Raw genomic sequence first — 18,890 nt, forward strand, 5'->3', positions numbered from 1 at the left:
CGAAATTCAAAAATTTGTTTGAAATAGGCATCAACTTGCGCCCGTGGATCGTTATAGCGGGTCAATAATGCCTGCCAAATTATTTGATAATTGATAGCCAATGGTGGCAAATGATGACAAATATTTGCTGCTTGTCCAGTAAGTCTACTTACAAGATATTGGACCTTCTGCTGATCGTTCAAACTCTTGTTGTCATGTACCAATGCCTTAAATAGTTCATAAAACACCAACCATTGAGTCTGGTTCCCATCAAATTTTGGAAGGTCGATTTTGGGCAGTACAGACTCGGACACGACCGGCTGTGCACTAGCTGCTGCAGCTGCCGAAGATTGAGCAATAGCATCAGTCGCCTCTTTCTGTTTGAGAGTGTTAGCCGCTACTTCAATATACTGAAACAGATCTAGGGGTGAGTCGTTGAATGCTACAACATAATCTTTATTCAACTCAAGTTCCAACTCATTAACCACTAATTCTGTCTTTTCATAATCTGAAATGGTCTGAGACACCCGAGGATACAACACTAAAAATTGCTCAGCAACTTTTAGATCAGAGACATTTTTAGACAGGTCATAAATTTTTTGCAATCCAGCATACAATTGTTCCAGTTTAGCGCGATGCACCCTGATTTGTTTCTGTAATTTTTCCTCCATCTTGAACTCATACACAAAACAATTCAGCCCCGACAATACAAACAACAGACAAAAAAACAATAATGAGTTCAAAACTAAATGGAAGGAAGAATCACGACTAGTAAGTTATCAAAGTTAAACTTTGATTATCAATTCACAAGACAAGTTACTGCTGAAGACAAAACTATATGATTAGATAATGTTCTTCCAACAACTCACAAACAAACGATAACTTGTTGAATTGAACAAACAAAATCATGCTGTGATTAACCTTCACTAACATGTACAATACAAATGGACAATACAAATTTCCAACAAACAAACAAATTCCTGAAAAAAGCACAATGAGCCTAGTTTCAGGAAAATTACAAATTTAACTGAAATAAATTTAATTTCAGACAAATACAAATTGACAAGAAACCTTGCTCTTAGAACAAGGCTACAACAAAACTAAGTTGAGCATGGATCAGACCATTCTCAACATGCCAACACTGGACAAATACGAAATTGCTTAAATCCAATGTGTGTGAATTAATCAATAAATTACAAATTTAAATTCATCACGGTTTGGAGGATCAAAAATGTTCTGAACAAAGCTCAGGCTAGAGCTACTAGAGGACTGTAATTTACTATTCAAATAATCAAATACAAACAAGGAGCAAAATTTACTCTTCAATTTGAGCCAGGTTACTTGTACAGTTAAACTCTGCATTAATGAACAATAAAAAAGAGCAAAAACTCACCAGATTTAATCCAATTTTGTCTACTTGCCCTTCGAAGCCTTTATTAGGTGTTTTGGTCAGATTCGAGGTGGGAAGAAATCTGGGAAAAAGATAGGTTTTCGCTTCCAGGCTGTTTTTCCGTGTTCAACTTGCAGGCTCTGTATTGTATTTGAACAAAGCTCAAACTGGATTCTTTATAAATTCAAATCCGATTCAAATTAATTCAATTTAACACTATTTACGCTGTTATACTCAATTCACACACACTATACTCAAACAATTATCTACAAGAAATTTCCGATTGAAATTACATTACAAAATACAAACTTGGTCTTGCACAAGACGACGGGCTGGCAATACAAGACAAACTGAACGACTGACGAAAAACAAGATGACTGTACTAGGACGAAACTAAAAACATCCAGAATGCCAAGCAGGCAGGACGGTTTGCGCGTGCGCAAACACAAGCCTGCTATTCACAGAACCAGTCTGGCATTTGGCGCTACAGTTCGAATGCTCTGGCCGAACCAACTACAATATTGCTGGTTTGAATTGAAAACGAACATACATATTATGTTATTAGATTATTTTTAGTTTATCTATTTTTTATGTTATATTTATTATCTATTATTATAATTATTTTTATATGTTTTATAACATTTAGTCTTTCATCGTAGTTTAGTTTATACCGGCATCAGGCTATCAAATATGTGATGAAATTCCTATAAAACCTTGGGTCAATTTAGCTGTCCATATAATTAACATGCATTTTTATCTTTTAATGTGTTAGTTATTTTTACATTTGACTTTTTATACTTCAAGATCAGTCTTAGAAGTCTCCTAGTTCCAGAAAATATCAGTATGGTTCATTAATGTGTGACTAATGGGCGGGCATCAGGGTATCTATTATGAATTATATTTCAACATAATTAAATTATTCAATCATTTTAACTTTTCTAATTATTAGTTTTGAAAGAGGCGGTAAGGTCAGCATAAGAAATGAAAGTTTGCACAAACAGAATGGCAAAAGTGTTGGTTGCTTTCAATCAAGAAATACAATTGATCACCTCAAAATGATCTGTCGATGTGAAGATATGATTTGATAATGGGGAACGACGCGAACGAGACAGACAACGTACTTCATCAACAAACCCTGGAAACGAGGGTACATGGCTGACAACTGTACAGGTCTAGCACATGATCGAATAGAATCATTAGTGTGTTTTTAGTCAACACATCGACTGCATAGACAACACTCATTGTAGGCAATACCTAACTCTGATAGAATATGTTAATTTCAAACTTTTTAGCATTATATCAAAGACCTTCAAATCATTCCAGTAAACCCCAATATGGCGTTTACATTATTATAGTTATTCTATCATGGACCTTATTAATTCATATTTTCCAAAGGATTTATCAAATGATAATTTTGTGTGTTTATTGGATTTTCTTGAATTTTGAGAGAATCTCGTGTTTTTGATGTCAGAAACTTACATTTTACATACGGTTTTCTCATTCCACAGGGTTGAAGAAATTGAAGAGTTTTTGGCAAAGGATCTGCAGCTTGATTTGCATTCACTCGTCAAGGGCTCTGTTTAATCCATTGATTTTCCTACGGGGGTTGCAGTGGAGCTCCTCTTGGAATATCCAAACGAAAAATTATAAACACTTTAAACTAGAGTTGGATTTTATCCAATTTTCACAAAATATCTCAATATGGCACTAAAACTGTGTTAAAAAATTCTGTTTAATGACCCATTTTTTGATGATTACATAATTAATTTATTCAGGAATTATTCAAAATGAATGGGAACATTATTAGATTTTTCATTATTCAATTTTTGCAACTATTATCCTTATTATGAAAATAATAAAATATTTTAATAGATATTTCGTAATTGGAATTATTACCTAATACAAATTAATTTTTTACCCATATTGATACTGGAGTATTTGCATGTTGATAGTCCATCGTGAACTGAGCTCTAGCAGTAATTTTGAAAAAGAAAGAAGCATCTGATACTTATGGACAAATCTTAAATGTTTATTGTAAAAAATCAGATGTCGACTGTGAGTTTTTAGCAGTAAAACTCGGGAGACCACCACAGCTTCGACACGACACAGCTTCTATATACAACGATCACCAGACGGGAGGCACAGTGGCGTGGAAGTGACATTTAAATTCTATTCAGGTTGTCATTTATTCCATTTAACAGGTTTTTGACCGTTGTCATTTTAAACGAGTGACGAGTAAGTCATGAGAGACGGCAAAAAAGCGAGAAAGCGACCGCCCGCACCACCTTTTTGGACAATTGTTTTACATAGAGTTGCGTACAGACTTGAGCGCGCGTTTTTCGCTTTTCACCAGCTGATCCTGAGCTCAGTTTATATCTTACTAGCAGGTAACCCAATGCACCTAGAATACTAGGTACCTTGAGGTAACCCGTGCTTTCTACTGGGGAAAATCTTGTGTTATGAAATGCAATCTTTTTATGTTCAGGAAACATTAAAAAAATAGAACAACTTTTTATAATTTTGTAAACATTTTGTGGATAATCTTCACAAGAGAAAATCTCAGCAAAAAAAAAAAATATTGGCAAAATAAAATGAATTGGGATAAATTGATAGAATAAAAAAATGAAAATAAGCTTATATTCATCCTCTGTAAATTCAGTAACTTTATGTGGAATTGCAATTGTTAATCAGTTCTTTCATTGAAAGAGTAAGTGATAATTCGTCAATATTGTACTTCCTATACCATAGGCTATTGTACGTACGAGGGTGAGCCAATACCTCCCTTTATAATATTAGGGATTTTATCTGTACAAGTAGCTACAGATATAATCCAGCTTTAAGTTGCCTACATTCTTATGTGCCACGAACACACGACTCACACCCCTTATCAGCTGTGATTATATATGTATTTTGTGCCGAGCACTGTTTTTACTTTCCTTGCCCTATTACCATAGGTAAGGAAAGTATTGCTTTCCAAAAAAATTAAGGTACCCCAATTTCATGTTTTCTATACGTTTCAAGGTCCCTTGAGTCCAAAAACATGATTTTTGGGTGTTGGTCTGTGTGTGTGTGTATGTGTGTACGTGTGTGTGTATGTGTGTATGTCTGTGAACACGATAACTCCATTCCTAATTAACCTGTGTGTGTATGTGTGTATGTGTGTGTGTGTGTGGTGTGTGTGTGTGTGTGTGTGTGTGGTGTGTGTGTGTGTGTGTGTGTGTGTGTGTGTGTGTGTGTGTGTGTGTGTGTGGTGTGTGTGTGTGTGTGTGTGTGTGTGTGTGTGTGTGGTGTATACGTGTATGTGTGTATGTCTGTGAACACGATAACTCCATTCCTAATTAACCGATTGACTTGAAATTTTAAACTTAAGGTCCTTATACCATGAGGACCCGACAATAAGAAATTCAATAAAACTCAATTCAAGATGGCGGAGAAAATGGCGGATAATTACTAAAAAACCATGTTTTTCACGTTTTTCTCGAAAACGGCTCTAACGATTTTTTTCAAATTTATACCATGGATAGCTATTTATAAGCCCAATCAACTGGCATGGGTCTCATTTCTGGGAAAATTTCAGGAGCTCCGTAATATTCTTGAGAAAAATGGCGGATAATGACTAAAAAGCCATGTTTTTCACGGTTTTCTCGAAAACGGCTCCAACGATTTTCTTCAAATTTATACCATGGATAGCTATTTATAAGCCCTATCAACTGGCATGAGTTTCATCTCTGAGAAAATTTCAGGAGCTCCGTAATATTCTTGAGAAAAATGGCGGATAATGACTAGAAATCCATGTTTTTCACGGTTTTCTCGAAAACGACTCCAACGATTTTCTTCAAATTAATACCATAGATAGATAGATATTCATAAGCACTATCAACTGGCATGAGTCTCATTTCTGACAAAATTCCATGAGCTCCGTAATATTCTTGAGAAAAATGGCGGATAATTGCTAAAAAAACCATGTTTTTCACGATTTTCTCAAAAATAACTTGACCGATTTTTTTCAAATTCATACCCTGTATAGTTATTTATCAGTTCTATCAACTGGCATAAGTCTCCTTCCTGGGAAACCAATGGGGGGTCCACCCCATCCTTGGGAAATGGACTTAGTAACCTCCTTCTCGTGCATGAGGTAGGTAGGTAGCGCAGTTCATAAAAAGAACACATAGTCGAGATATTTCATGAGTGGAACAGCTGTTTAAAAAAATGACGACTAAAAAAATAATCGAATTTCACAATTCACACAAAGAAAAAGTAATCTGAAAACAATTATATATACACATATACAGAAGTCTGATCATAGTTTCAAATATGAGCAAGGGAAGTTGTGTGAGTGTTCCACAACAGATTCCTAATATAGCTTTCTATTATAGTAAAAACGTACTATGTTAATAAAATAATAATTTTTCGCTCACAAAGGGAAAGGTTTGAACACTTGTAATTTTAGGTCTAAACATGAACATTTTTAAAACTTTTTTACTTTCCTTGCCCTACTACCTTAGGTAAGGAAAGTATTGCTTTCCAAAAAAAATTAAGGTACCCCAATTTCAAGTTTTCTATACGTTTCAAGGTCCTCTGAGTCCGAAAACATGATTTTTGGGTATTGGTCTGTGTGTGTGCATGTGTGTATGTGTGTGTATGTGTGTATGTCTGTGAACACGATAACTCCATTCCTAATTAACCGATTGACTTGAAATAATTAAACTTAAGGTCCTTATAACATGAGGACCCGACAATAAGAAATTCAATAAAATTCAATTCAAGATGGCGGAAAAAATGGCGGATAATTACTAAAAAGCCATGTTTTTCACGTTCTTCTCGAAAATGGCTCTAACGATTTTCTTCAAATTTATACCATGGATAGCTAATTATAAGCCCTATCAACTGGCATGAGTCTAATTTCTGGGAAAATTTCAGGAGCTCCGTAATATTCTTGAGAAAAATGGCGGATAATGACTAAAGAGCCATGTTTTTCACGGTTTTCTCGAAAACGGCTCAAACGATTTTCTTCAAATTTATACCATGGATAGCTATTTATAAGCCCTATCAACTGGCATGAGTCTTATTTCTGGGAAAATTTCAGGAGCTCCGTAATATTCTTGAGAAAAATGGCGGATAATGACTAAAAAGCCATGTTTTTCACGGTTTTCTCGAAAACGACTCTAACGATTTTCTTCAAATTTATACCATGGATAGCTATTTATAAGCCCTATCAACTGGCATGAGTCTCATTTCTGGGAAAATTTCAGGAGCTCCGTAATATTCTTGAGAAAAATGGCGGATAATGACTAAAAAGCCATGTTTTTCACGGTTTTCTCGAAAACGGCTCCAACGATTATCTTCAAATTTATACCATGGATAGCTATTTATAAGCCCTATCAACTGACATGAGTCTCATTTCTGGGAAAATTTCAGGAGCTCCGTAATATTCTTGAGAAAAATGGCGGATAATGACTAAAAAGCCATGTTTTTCACGATTTTCTTAAAAACGGCTCTAACGATTTTTTCAAATCCATACCCTGTATAGTTATTTATTAGCTCTATTAACTGACATGAGTCTACTTCCTGGGGTACTAATAAAGGGTCCACCCAATCCTTGAGAAATGGACTTTGTAACCTCCTTCTCGTGCATGAGGTAGGTAGGTTTTTACTTTTTCTTCTTCCATATACCGTGTAATCATCGAATTACACAATTTACATAAAGGAAAAAGTACTCTGAAAACAATTTTATATACACATAAGCAGTAGTCTGATCGTAGTTGCAAATATGTTGCCGTCAATTGTCATTATGTTATTCCCCTAAATTATTCTCGTTTGATAATGAGGCTTATAGTTCAATGAGCAAAGAAAGTTGTGTGAGTGTACCACACCAGATTTTTAATTCAGGCCTTTTCCCAAGTTATAATAGTAAATTTAATACGCAATAGGCTAGAACCATTATTGTAAGTGAGTTAGCGAAATAAATTATTTTCTCTCTCTATGATGAACGGCAATGACTTCGAGTTTCCCAGAATAGCTATTTAAAAATTGTGGCTCCGAGTCGTCGAGGAATGTAGATTATGGAATTATCTTTAAAACTTAGCCTTCCTGTCGCGATTAGAGTGCGATAAGTTGGAAAACAGCAAGTATTACAATTATAACAAACTAATGATTTGGCAGTTACTCTTTGGTCCTAAGGCTCTAGAAGCCACGCGACGATTGGTCAAATTGATTTCCTTCGCCCAATAGGAGACCTGTTTCTAAATACAGAAGTTGGGCGATTCCCCAGCCGAGAGACCAGATTACGTTTCGGAGGACACTCTGCTAGGAGCACTACGAGAGTAAAGCTGTAGTCATTTTGTTTCGCCCTTTTTGGGCAAGTTAATATTATTGGTTAATGTAGGAGTTAGTTTTATTACTATTAAAGTTTAAATTTTTTAGTAGTGTCATGTCCTGAAAAGTTTAATTGTGTTGCTTCATCATGTACAAATAATTGTTTCTTCAAATAATCGCTAAGGTACGTAAAATAAGGTCAAAATATAATTTAGGGAATCTAATTAATTGAAACTTCCACCAGAGTATTGTATCAACAAAGCCTGTTATTGTTCAAGTTGATAATTTTGATTGAGAATAGTCATTTTGATTTTATTAGTGATGGGAGATAATTTATTATATTTTTTTTCTAAAGAAGTAGTCTACAGAAAGTAGAGAAGAAAGTTTTCAGTTATGTTACATTTGAGTTATTGTTTCTGAAGATATATTATCGTAGAGTATTGCTGAAAATCAGGAAGATAATCTTTAAATTGGAATGTAAGTTTTAATATTATGTCAAGTTTGAGACTTTCTAAAGTTATATTTTTTCTGACTGTGTTTTCTCATGGCGTCAAGGCTTTTAACTGATCGCTAATTTATGAAATTATACCAGAACTTTTGAATTATTTGTGAAGGAAGATCCATTAATTCTGATACAAAGAATCAGTAGTTTAAAGGTGAAAATTTATATAAAATGAGGATTCAAAAAGAATGAGAAAATTTGAATAATATGTAATCAATAGATAACTCCTGTTTTAGCTTTTGGTGAATTGTAGGAAGAGTTGGAAATTAATGCTGTAATACATTTATTTACAGCGGTTCATGTGTGACCCCAAACCAACTTGCAGTTCACCCCAAGCCAACGAAAGTGCAGTGTAGTGAAACAAAAGGTTCATTCAAGAATTTCAATCAAAAGTGGGGATTCGAAATTTATGAAATGGGTTATACGGGCTATTATCGACGAAATTTGAGTTCAACGAGCGAAAAACACACGCTTGTGGAGCACAAGTCTGTAAGCAACTTAGAGAAACATGGAAGGGACAAAAGACTGCGCCGCGTCTTTAGCCGACACATTATTTTTTGTTAATATCACCAACTACTTTTTAGAGCTGGGTAAAGACATACGCGCCACGCATTTCTCAATCAAAAATGCGCCGCTAGCAAACAAGAAAGTAAGGTGCTCGTAAACAGAACGTTTCGTTCGTCAAGTTTGGACTGGCTTCGTTTCGTTCGTTCATTAAAACAGCCTTCAGCCTTGTTAAAAATGTTCGTGAAAAATTTTACTCATGTCATTTTTTTTCTGAGGGTGATACCCATATGAGTTCTAGGCTTGTGCGTTGATAATGAGACGGATGATAATGAGTGATGAGAGTTCTGGCTGGTTCTTCAAGACTATTTTATTCACATTGAAAACGACATTTCCATGACATTTTCACATTTTTAGACACAATATAGAACTCTTCATTCTTAATCTTTCATTCTGTTCAAAAAGGTGGAGTGATAACTTGTATTAGATGTGTTTGTAGTCTTATCTATTACTAGCCGTCAGGCTCGCTTCGCTCGCCATATCCGTCTAGCCCTGGACCCCCGACTGGATCGTCCGAAAATGAGATCAGCGGGCTCGCTTCGCTCGCCTGCATGTAGGCCTCAGCGGAACCTCTGTACCGAATTTGAACGTATTATGTCAATTTGATCTCGAAAAACACCTGTTACTATATCGGCCGTATCTTTGGCGAACAAAATTCTTCCACCTCAGCTAAACCTGTGTACTGAATTTTTTCAAATATATTTCCATCAATTATTGAAAAAGGTGAGGAAACGCAGAAAAGCTGAGAAAACGCTAATTTTGGCTAATTGGATAAATTGGTATTTAGGAGGTCCTGGATAAATAAATGCATTTCAATCTTCAACTTGGTGCCAACCTAACAAAGTCAACTCAAGTTAATGCCAACCTGACAAAATTTTTAATTTAGTTACCAGAACAACACTGTTTCGAAGAGGTACTCTCTCTAGATTACAGTTCTATATTAACATATGGTATGGACATTTTTTCAATTATAATTTTAAGATATTGGAATAAGAAGAATATACATGCTAAAAGAACTTTAAACCCTTAAAAACCACCCTTAGAGTTAAAATATTGCCAAAAGATATCTTAGTGCGCCTTTAAAGGGCCAACTGAACATACCTAACAAATTTGAACGTTTTTGGTCCGGTAGAGTTTTAGTTCTGCGAGTGAGTGAGTGCCATTTCGCTTTTATATAATAATAAGAATATATATATACATATATATATATATATATATATATATATATAATATATATATATATATATATATTGATATAGAAGACGTTTTCAGAATAATAATAATAATAATAATAATGTCTACAGATACTGTAGGCGAGTGAAGTTATCGAGGTCCACTAAGTAACTAAATTCAAGTGAATAATAGAGGCCTCCATCACAATGATTCTCGCCAGTTTATTTTGAAGGAAATTGATTGTAGCTCAATCTATAAAAAATGCTATCTAAATGGAAATGATTCTTATAGAATTTGATTCATAGTTTGAAGATTTTTCTTCCATTTCAAATTTGCGGTTGGTATTTGTGAAGAGCATCTGTAATGATAGCTATTTTTCACAGCTCTAAGGAACGGATGCATTTAGAGATGAATATTACATGAGACTCACATCCATTTTTTACAGCATCCTATCACGTCAGGCTGAGTTCATGATGTGGGGATGTTTTGAAGGAACATTAGATGAAACATATTTTCATGTTAATAATAATTCAAAGTTCCAGATAATATTCTCAGTAGGGAGTTTACATGGCCTTCATACAATATGTATTCTATTTGAATAGTTTGATAGAAATGTTCAATTCAATCGATCATCATCATCAATAATTAATCAATGTACATTATATGAATCAATCTATTCGACTAGACATCAGAATTTATTTGAAAATTTAACATTATCAATGTGGATTAAACTGTGGTAGGAAAGTGTCAAATATACATGTTCATGTTGTATTAGGAACCCACTAGATAAGCCTAGGCCTACTAGCGAATAATAATGCAATAATAGAAATGAGATTTTTCAATGTAAATAAATAGAGCATTACACCATTATAAAAAATACAGAGTTTTCATGATACAATATCCTCGCTTTGTTAGAATTTATTACGTTATTAAAGAAAAATTATATTACTCTCAGAAAAGAACATGTTGTTTTGTTCACAGTGGCAATCTTCTATACCTTCACTTGATCTGCTATGATTTGAGACAGATTTTATGAGTGCGCGGATGAAGAAAGGGTCAAAAACAGACCTTTTCGCAGTGTATTATCATAGAGAAAAGATAGCATAAGAAGATATCCCATGGTTTAGGGCTAATACTCCAAATTCCACTGTTAACTCAAGCTGATACTTCTGTAGTATTTCTTTTTTGTAAAGCTATGTGACGCTGGTAGTCTCTCATACTGTGTCGTTCTCACACTCTCACCCGGCCAAAACAGTAATAATAAATAGTAGTCGGCAGCAATCGGCTCAAGTTAACAGAAATCGGCTTGAAATTTGGAACATTAACAATCTATACCATGAGATATCTTCTTATGCTAAGTATCTTTTCTCTATTATTGTTTTAAACGTTTTAATTGAAATAATAAGAATGAGACCCGTATAGTGTTCTTTTGGAGGATTTGAAGAAAACTCATGCTCTGTTCTGCAGTAATTCCAAATTTAGATTTTTAAAACTATTGTTTCTCATACACTTTCCCAGAATCCATTTGAAACAACACAAAGACATTTAAAAAGAATGATTGTTAAAACAAAAACAAACATATAATGCTAATTTCACCAACCCGGGCATTTGTGTGATATTAAATATTGAAATTTATATAAGGCTTGCAATGTCTATCTTAAATAATTATATAATCAATTCAATAAATTAAACTCAGCTCTTCCATATAGACAACTACGAGTAGTAACTTGAGGACTCTTCAAATTCAATTAAAATGATTTACTTTTGCTGTCACTGTCAATCATCAACCCCACTAATTTTTTCTCAGAAGCTGCTTCTTTTGCCACTGTAATTTTGCACAGGTGCTTGTCAGGGCTCAGGGAGTTGAAGTGGCCAGTTTGTTTTTCTTCGGAATTGAACCACTCATTTTTGTTTGCTTTTTCTGACCTAGAACGTCGAAAGTTCCACAAGACCAGCTCTGACCGTTTATATTTCAGGCTACAAAAAGCGTCACTAAAGGAATTACAGAAGTTTCGCTTGCCATCCCATATCGACTGATAGCAACATGAAGCGAGCTTTAATGAGCTTCTTGCGAGATTCTCGGAGATATTTGCTATTTCTCGCGGACCTGGCAAGAAGCATCACAAGTCTCAAACTTCTGCATTCACCACTAAATCCCAAACTTCCAGCCAAGTTTCCCTCCTTATTAGCTCAAAGTATCTTATTGCACTTGAAAATGATATCGTCTGCCATAATGAGGAACATAAATTGATACACATGTCTCTCTGTTTACCGTGACATAATCTACTGATAAGATCAATAGATAATGATAGCAAATCTTTTCTTTTTTTCACTGGGAGCGGAATGGTGGTAATGTCAATTATATTTGTTTTTTCTTATTCAATTTTTTTCATCGTTTTTAAGCTATCTATATATTTATTAGTTTATTCTTTCTAGTTGATACTTTTTTCAAGTTATTGTTTTTATTTATTTATTTATATAAATACTCCCACCAGCGGGCAAGATTTTTTCTTTTGCTGGTGGCGCCTAAAAAATTCTACTTTTATCTTAGGTTTTCATGATTAGTCAAGTTCTATTTTATGTTATTTCTTACTTTAATATATTGTGTTTTTGTAAGTCTTGTCTATTTCAAATTTTTGTATTGTATGAATTTTTTGACAAATAAATTTCATTTCAAATGTTTTAAAAAGTTCCTTCTTTCAAAGAAAATTAATTACAAAATTTATGAACTCTATTGGAACAATTCTTTGAATGATATAATAAACATTGAGAAATTCTTTGATATTCATAAATATTACTATAATCAATTATTAGCATTTTCATCACCAATATCACTTTTATAGCAATCCTAACATTTTTCAATGATGTATCTGAAGAGATTTCATTATCATAACAGTTTCATTCAATTAACATATTTTCATAGGTTTTTTCAATAATATATACTAGTATTGATTCTTGTGCCCCTGAATGCTGGTGTTAATGTTTTATCTTCAGATGGTAAAAGGCTTTTAGATACAGTCATTCATCAATATACATTTGCCTATTTATTTATTCATTCAACCTCCAACGGTAGGAGTTTAACACCATAATTGAAGAGATCGACTTGAAATTTTGTTAATATTCCACTTTATTTCCATAAAATTCCACTCCATTTCCATTGGTGGTACAACACTAATTTTACAGGAAAAAATTCAATGAGTTCAAGATAATAAATTCATAACGATGTGAATTATGTTCTAGTATTATGATTGACCACCACAACAAAGTTAGTAGAATATTATCACTATTGAATCGCAACTATTATCAAATAATGTTTTTTTATAATCAGTGTATGAAGCTATTAGTTTTGTATAATCATAATTTGCCGAAGCAGCTTGAGCTTTTTTCTCATTGTTGTCCACTTGATTCGTTGTATTTCATATTGTTTCATTATGCATGTTGATATTGAACAATGTGGATAGGTAGCTATTTTTGTAAATAAAGAGCGTTAAAGACTTTGTTGCTTGAGCAAAATTGTTTGCGAAAGTAATAAAGAAGTTTTACGCTTTACGCTCGAATTAAATACATTTTTCTCCACAATTGCAATATGGGACTACAAAACAATAGAATAAAATAATATTATATTGTTGCCAAGAAGGTTGAGGCTGTGAATCTTAGCCATTATGGAGCTTGGATGACTACACTATTATTATGGCTAGAGCCAGAAATCAATCAGTTGATAATAGACAAAAAAATGGAAATCGCTGAAATCAGGAAGATGAACAAAAATTCAGGTTTTGAGGCATTCTGTATTCAGCAGAAGGAAAATTGCATACAAAAGTTGGTTCTGGACTTCTTTTATGTATCAAAACAACATATTGAAAAATCAGAACTACAATTTCAAGCACCAATCTAGGTTATATAGTGACTGGACAAATAAACACTACTGTGTAACATCGTATTTATCTCTTTTCTGTATAGGGCTACTTGTAATATAAATATAAAGAAAAATAAAAATCTCAGTACCCTTTTTAAAATATTTCAACATTGGTCCGGCCAGAGCATTCGAATCATAGCGCCAAAATCCCTGACTGCAGTTTTGCCAATAGCAGGTTTGTTGGCACCAGTGCCGACTGTCCAGCTGTTTTTGGTTTGTCAAGAAAAAAGCCCCAGTCATCTTTTTTTCGTCAGTCGTTCAGTCGTTCTTGCAGTCGTCCATTTTGGTCTTGTCTTGTCACCCCGTTGTTGTGCAAGAGCAAATTTGTATTTTGTCATGTAATTTCCATCGGAAATTTCTTGTAATTGATTGTTTGAGTTTAGTGTGTGTGAATTGAGTATAACAGCGTAAATAGTATTGAATTGAATTAATTTGAATCAGATTTGAATTTATAAAGAATCCAGTTTGAGCTTTGTTCAGAATACAATACAGAGCCTGCAAGTTGAACACGGAAAAACAGCCTGGAAGCGGAAACCTGTCTTTTTCCCACATTTCTTCCCACCTTGAATCTGACCAAAAAACCTAATAAAGGCTTCGAAGGGCAAGTAGACAAAATTGGATTAATTTGATTATTTAAATAGTAAATTACAGTCCTCTAGTAGCTCTAGCCTGAGCTTTGTTCAGAACATTTTTGATCCTCCAAACCGTGATGAATTTAAATTTGTAATTTATTGATTAATTCACACACATTGGATTTCAGCAGTTTTCGTATTTGTCCAATGTTGGCATGTTCAGAATGGTCTGATCTATGCTCAACTTTAGTTTGTTGTAGCCTTGTTCTGAGAGCAAGGTTTCTTGTCAATTTGTATTTGTCTGAAATTAAATTTATTTCAGTTAAAATTGTAATTTTCCTGAAACTAGGCTCATTGTGCTTTTTTCAGGAATTTGTTTGTTTGTTGGAAATTTGTATTGTCCATTTGTATTGTACATGTTAGTGAAGGTTAATCACCAGTATGATTTTGTTTGTTCAATTCAACAAGTTATCGTTTGTTTGTGAGTTGTTGGAAGAACATTATCTAATCATATAGTTTTGTCTTCAGCAGTAACTTATCTTGTGAATTGATAATCAAAGTTCAACTTTGATAACTTACTAGTCGTGATTCTTCCTTCCATTTAGTTTTGAACTCATTCTTGTTTTTTTTGTCTGTGTTTGTATGTTGGGGCTGAATTGTTTTGTGTATGAGTTCAAGATGGAGGAAAAATTACAGAAACAAATCAGGGTTCATCGCGCTAAACTGGAACATTGTATGCCAGATTGCAAAGGATTTATGAACTGTCTAAAAATGTCTCTGATCCAAAAGTTGCTGAGCAATTTTTAGTGTTGTATCCTTGGGTGTCTCAGACCATTTCAGATTATGAAAAGACAGAATTAGTGGTTAATGAGTGGAACTTGAGTTGAATAAAGATTATGTTGTAGCATTCACGACTCACACCTAGATCTGTTTCAGTATATTGAAGTAGCGGCTAACACTCTCAAACAGAAAGAGGCGACTGATGCTATTGCTCAATCTTCGGCAGCTGCAGCAGCTAGTGCACAGCCGGTCGTGTCCGAGTCTGTACTGCCTTAATCGACCTTCCGAAATTTGATGGGAACCAGACTCAATGGTTGGTGTTATGAACTATTTAAGGCATTGGTACATGACAACAAGAGTTTGAATGATCAGCAGAAGGTCCAATATCTTGTAAGTAGACTTACTGGACAAGCAGCAAATATTTGTCGTCATTTGCCACTATTGGCTAACAATTATCAAATAATTTGGCAGGCATTATGACCCGCTATAACGATCCACGGGCGCAAGTCAATGCCTATTTCAAACAAATTTTTGAATTTCGTCCAATAAAATCAGAATCAAAGGCAGGTTGTATTGCGATTTTGGATGGGTTTTGCAGTTCAATCAATGCAGTGAAGAGATTGAAACTCACTGATTTGTCAGACTCGATATTCCTCTATCATGGCTTGAGATTGCTGGATCCAAGTTCTCGTAGAAATTTTGAATCGCCGTACTGACAAGGCTATGCCAACTTATGCCGATTATGTCAAATTCATTGAAAAGCAAATTAAGACTCTTCCTTCTGATGAGAACAGACTGAATCGTTTAATATGAGGCACAAAAGGATAATAAATCAAGGTGTTTGTGGTTCAATCTAATAATGTGCATCTAGTAAAAGCCAATTGTCTGAAGTGCTCAAAACCGGGTCATCGGTTAGTAGATTGTGCTAGTTTCTTGAAAATGACTCCTTGGGATCGTTATTGTTTGATTAAAGGAAAGTTTTGTTGTTTTCGTTGTCTTGATGTGGATCATTTGAGTAGAGATTGTCGTAGTAAAACTCAGTGTGCTCAATGTCGAGAATCTCATCATTCTTTATTGCACTTTTCCAGATCAAGTTCCAATGAAGGTGTTGCGTCCTCGTCGAACTCCAAGGCAGGTGGCACATCCCTATTAGTTGTTGTTCTACATCCAACGATGTAGAAAATTCGACCGTTGTGTTGTCGACCGTCACTGCACATGTTCGAGATTGTAATGATCAGCTTTGTGATGTTCGTTTCTTGATTGACACCGGGAGTCAGTGTCATTTTGTTACAGCCAAATTGTGTCGGCGTTTGAGACTACCATTCCAGCCCATGAAAACCGTTGTTCGTGGATTCGGTGGTGGTACTAGTGAAGTTCGAGGTCGTACTTGTGTGTCGATTCAGTCGAAGTTGGATCCTACTGTCAAGTTTTCGATGGATGCCACAGTGGTAGATAAAATCATCGACAAGTTGCCTTCTTGTGAATCGACAGATCCAAACTTCATCATCTTGAAAATCTCACACTGGCTGACGACAAATTCTACCTTCCTAGTAGAATAGATGGCATCATTGGTGCGGAGTTAGTTCCTCACTTCTGCTGCGTGGGAGTCCTAGTATAGGTGAATCGCACGAATTGATGACTGTTAATAGTGTCTTTGGTCACATTCTGATGGGGAGAGCGCCGATTCTCACTTCAACAACGAATGTGTCAATTGTTTTACAGCCATCTGTAGTCCATTCGTTATAGTCCATCATTGGATAGTTTTGTGGAACGTTTTTGGGAGTTGGAATCGTGCCCTGCACCAAGCTGTCAACTGAAACCGGAAGAGTTGGAGTGTGAGGTAAATTTTCGGAAGTCTGTACATCGTGTGAATTCTGGTCGTTTTGTTGTTGCCTTGTCATTTGCGGAGCCGCCCAGCAGCTTGGGAGATTCGTATGCTGTCGCCGAATGCAGACTGCTGACTTTGGAGAGACGACTAGAGCTTGACAGCAATACTCGTATTTCATATCATGAAATATTGATCGATTACCTACGTCAGGGTCACATGTCGTTTGTAGCAGATCAGACAGACCGAGGTGGTTACTACATACCGCATCACGCCATCGTGAAAGCAAGCAGCACTACCACGCCCATCCAAATTGTATTTGATGCTGGTTCCAGAACATCATCGGGTTTGTCATTGAACCAGGTTCTTCATGCTGGTCCCAAATTGCAGACTGACATTTTTGTTTTGTTAGTTAATTTTTGTTTGTTCCAATCGCACTAACTGCCGACATTAAACAAATGTATCACAGATATTAGTGGAGGATTCCTGCCATCGTTATCAGCTTGTATTGTGGAGATTTTCGCCGGAGGATCCGATCGAAATTTATCAGCTCAATTGTGTTGTTTTTGGTGTTTCAAGTTCTCCTATTTGGCGCTTCACACCGTCCACCAGCTTGTAGAGGAGGATGGAAATCGTTTTCCAGCAGCCAAGGCGAGAATACCAAGAGACATGTTCATGGACGACTTAGTCACATCTGTCGAAACAGAGTCAGAGGCCGCGGAGCTGTATCGTCAGTCCAAGCAGCTGTTTGAGGGAGGAGGTTTCTCGCTCACAAAGTGGACTTCAAATTCACCATCAATGTTGGAGAAATTCTCGGAGGAAGAAATCGTTTCGTACAAGGATTTCGAAGCAGACAACTCCTTGGCTATCTTGGGATTGAATTGGCAACCTAGTACTGATCTGTTTCAGTTTTCCGTCAAGTGTGGTGAGGTCGTCGCTACTAAGCGTTCTATTCTGTCAGTGATGGCTCGTATCTATGATCCACTTGGTCTCTTGTCACCGTTTACATTATTTCTCAAATGTCTTGTCCAGAAACTGTGGAAATTAGGAGTGGATTGGGACGAGAAGCCGCCTGAGTCTATCTGCACTCTTTGGAGAATTGTCAAAAAGAGTTGCCTCTATTGTTGAAATTTGCTGTTCCACGTCATGTTGGTTGTTTCAGGATTCTCACATCAGTTTGATTGGTTTTTGTGATGCATCATTGTCTGGTTATGGTGCAGCTATCTATGTGAAGTCGCAGAAGGAGAGCAAGGAGTCAAGAGTTGTATTATTGTGTTCCAAGTCCAAGGTAGCACCATCTAAAGTTGTTTCAATACCTCGTTTGGAGTTGTGTGTGGCACTCTTGTTGGCAGAACTCATGAATTCAGTAGTCACTATTATTAGTGAACGTTGTCATGTGTCTCGTATTGTCGCACTCTCTGATTCGACAGTCACCTTGTGTTGGATTAATGCTCCATCCGCGAAATGGCAAACTTTTGTTGGTAATCGCGTCGCAAAAATACAGGATTCTTGTATACAGGAGTGGATGCATGTTGCCGGAATTGAAAATCCCGCTGATTGTTTGTCTAGAGTTTATCATCAGTTGAGCTTGTGAACTTTCCGTTGTGGCTCTCAGGTCCATCATGGATAGCAGAGGACGAATGCGATTGGCCCGTTCGAACTCAAATGGAAGAGATAGTGGATCCACCGAGGGGAAAAACCGTCAGTGTTGACAGTCACAAAATCTCCTGATTGTAACAGCAATGCAGTATATTCATGATTGGTCGTTGTTCGGATTATGGTCGTCTTTTGAGAATTGTAATTCTTGTTCTCAAATTCTTACGAATCTTACCCCAATCAGAAGAATCAGATTTCGATGTTGCTGAGAGGTATCT

This window comes from Nilaparvata lugens, chromosome 2 (assembly GCF_014356525.2).
Source record: "Nilaparvata lugens isolate BPH chromosome 2, ASM1435652v1, whole genome shotgun sequence".
Taxonomy (NCBI): Eukaryota; Metazoa; Arthropoda; class Insecta; order Hemiptera; family Delphacidae; genus Nilaparvata; species Nilaparvata lugens.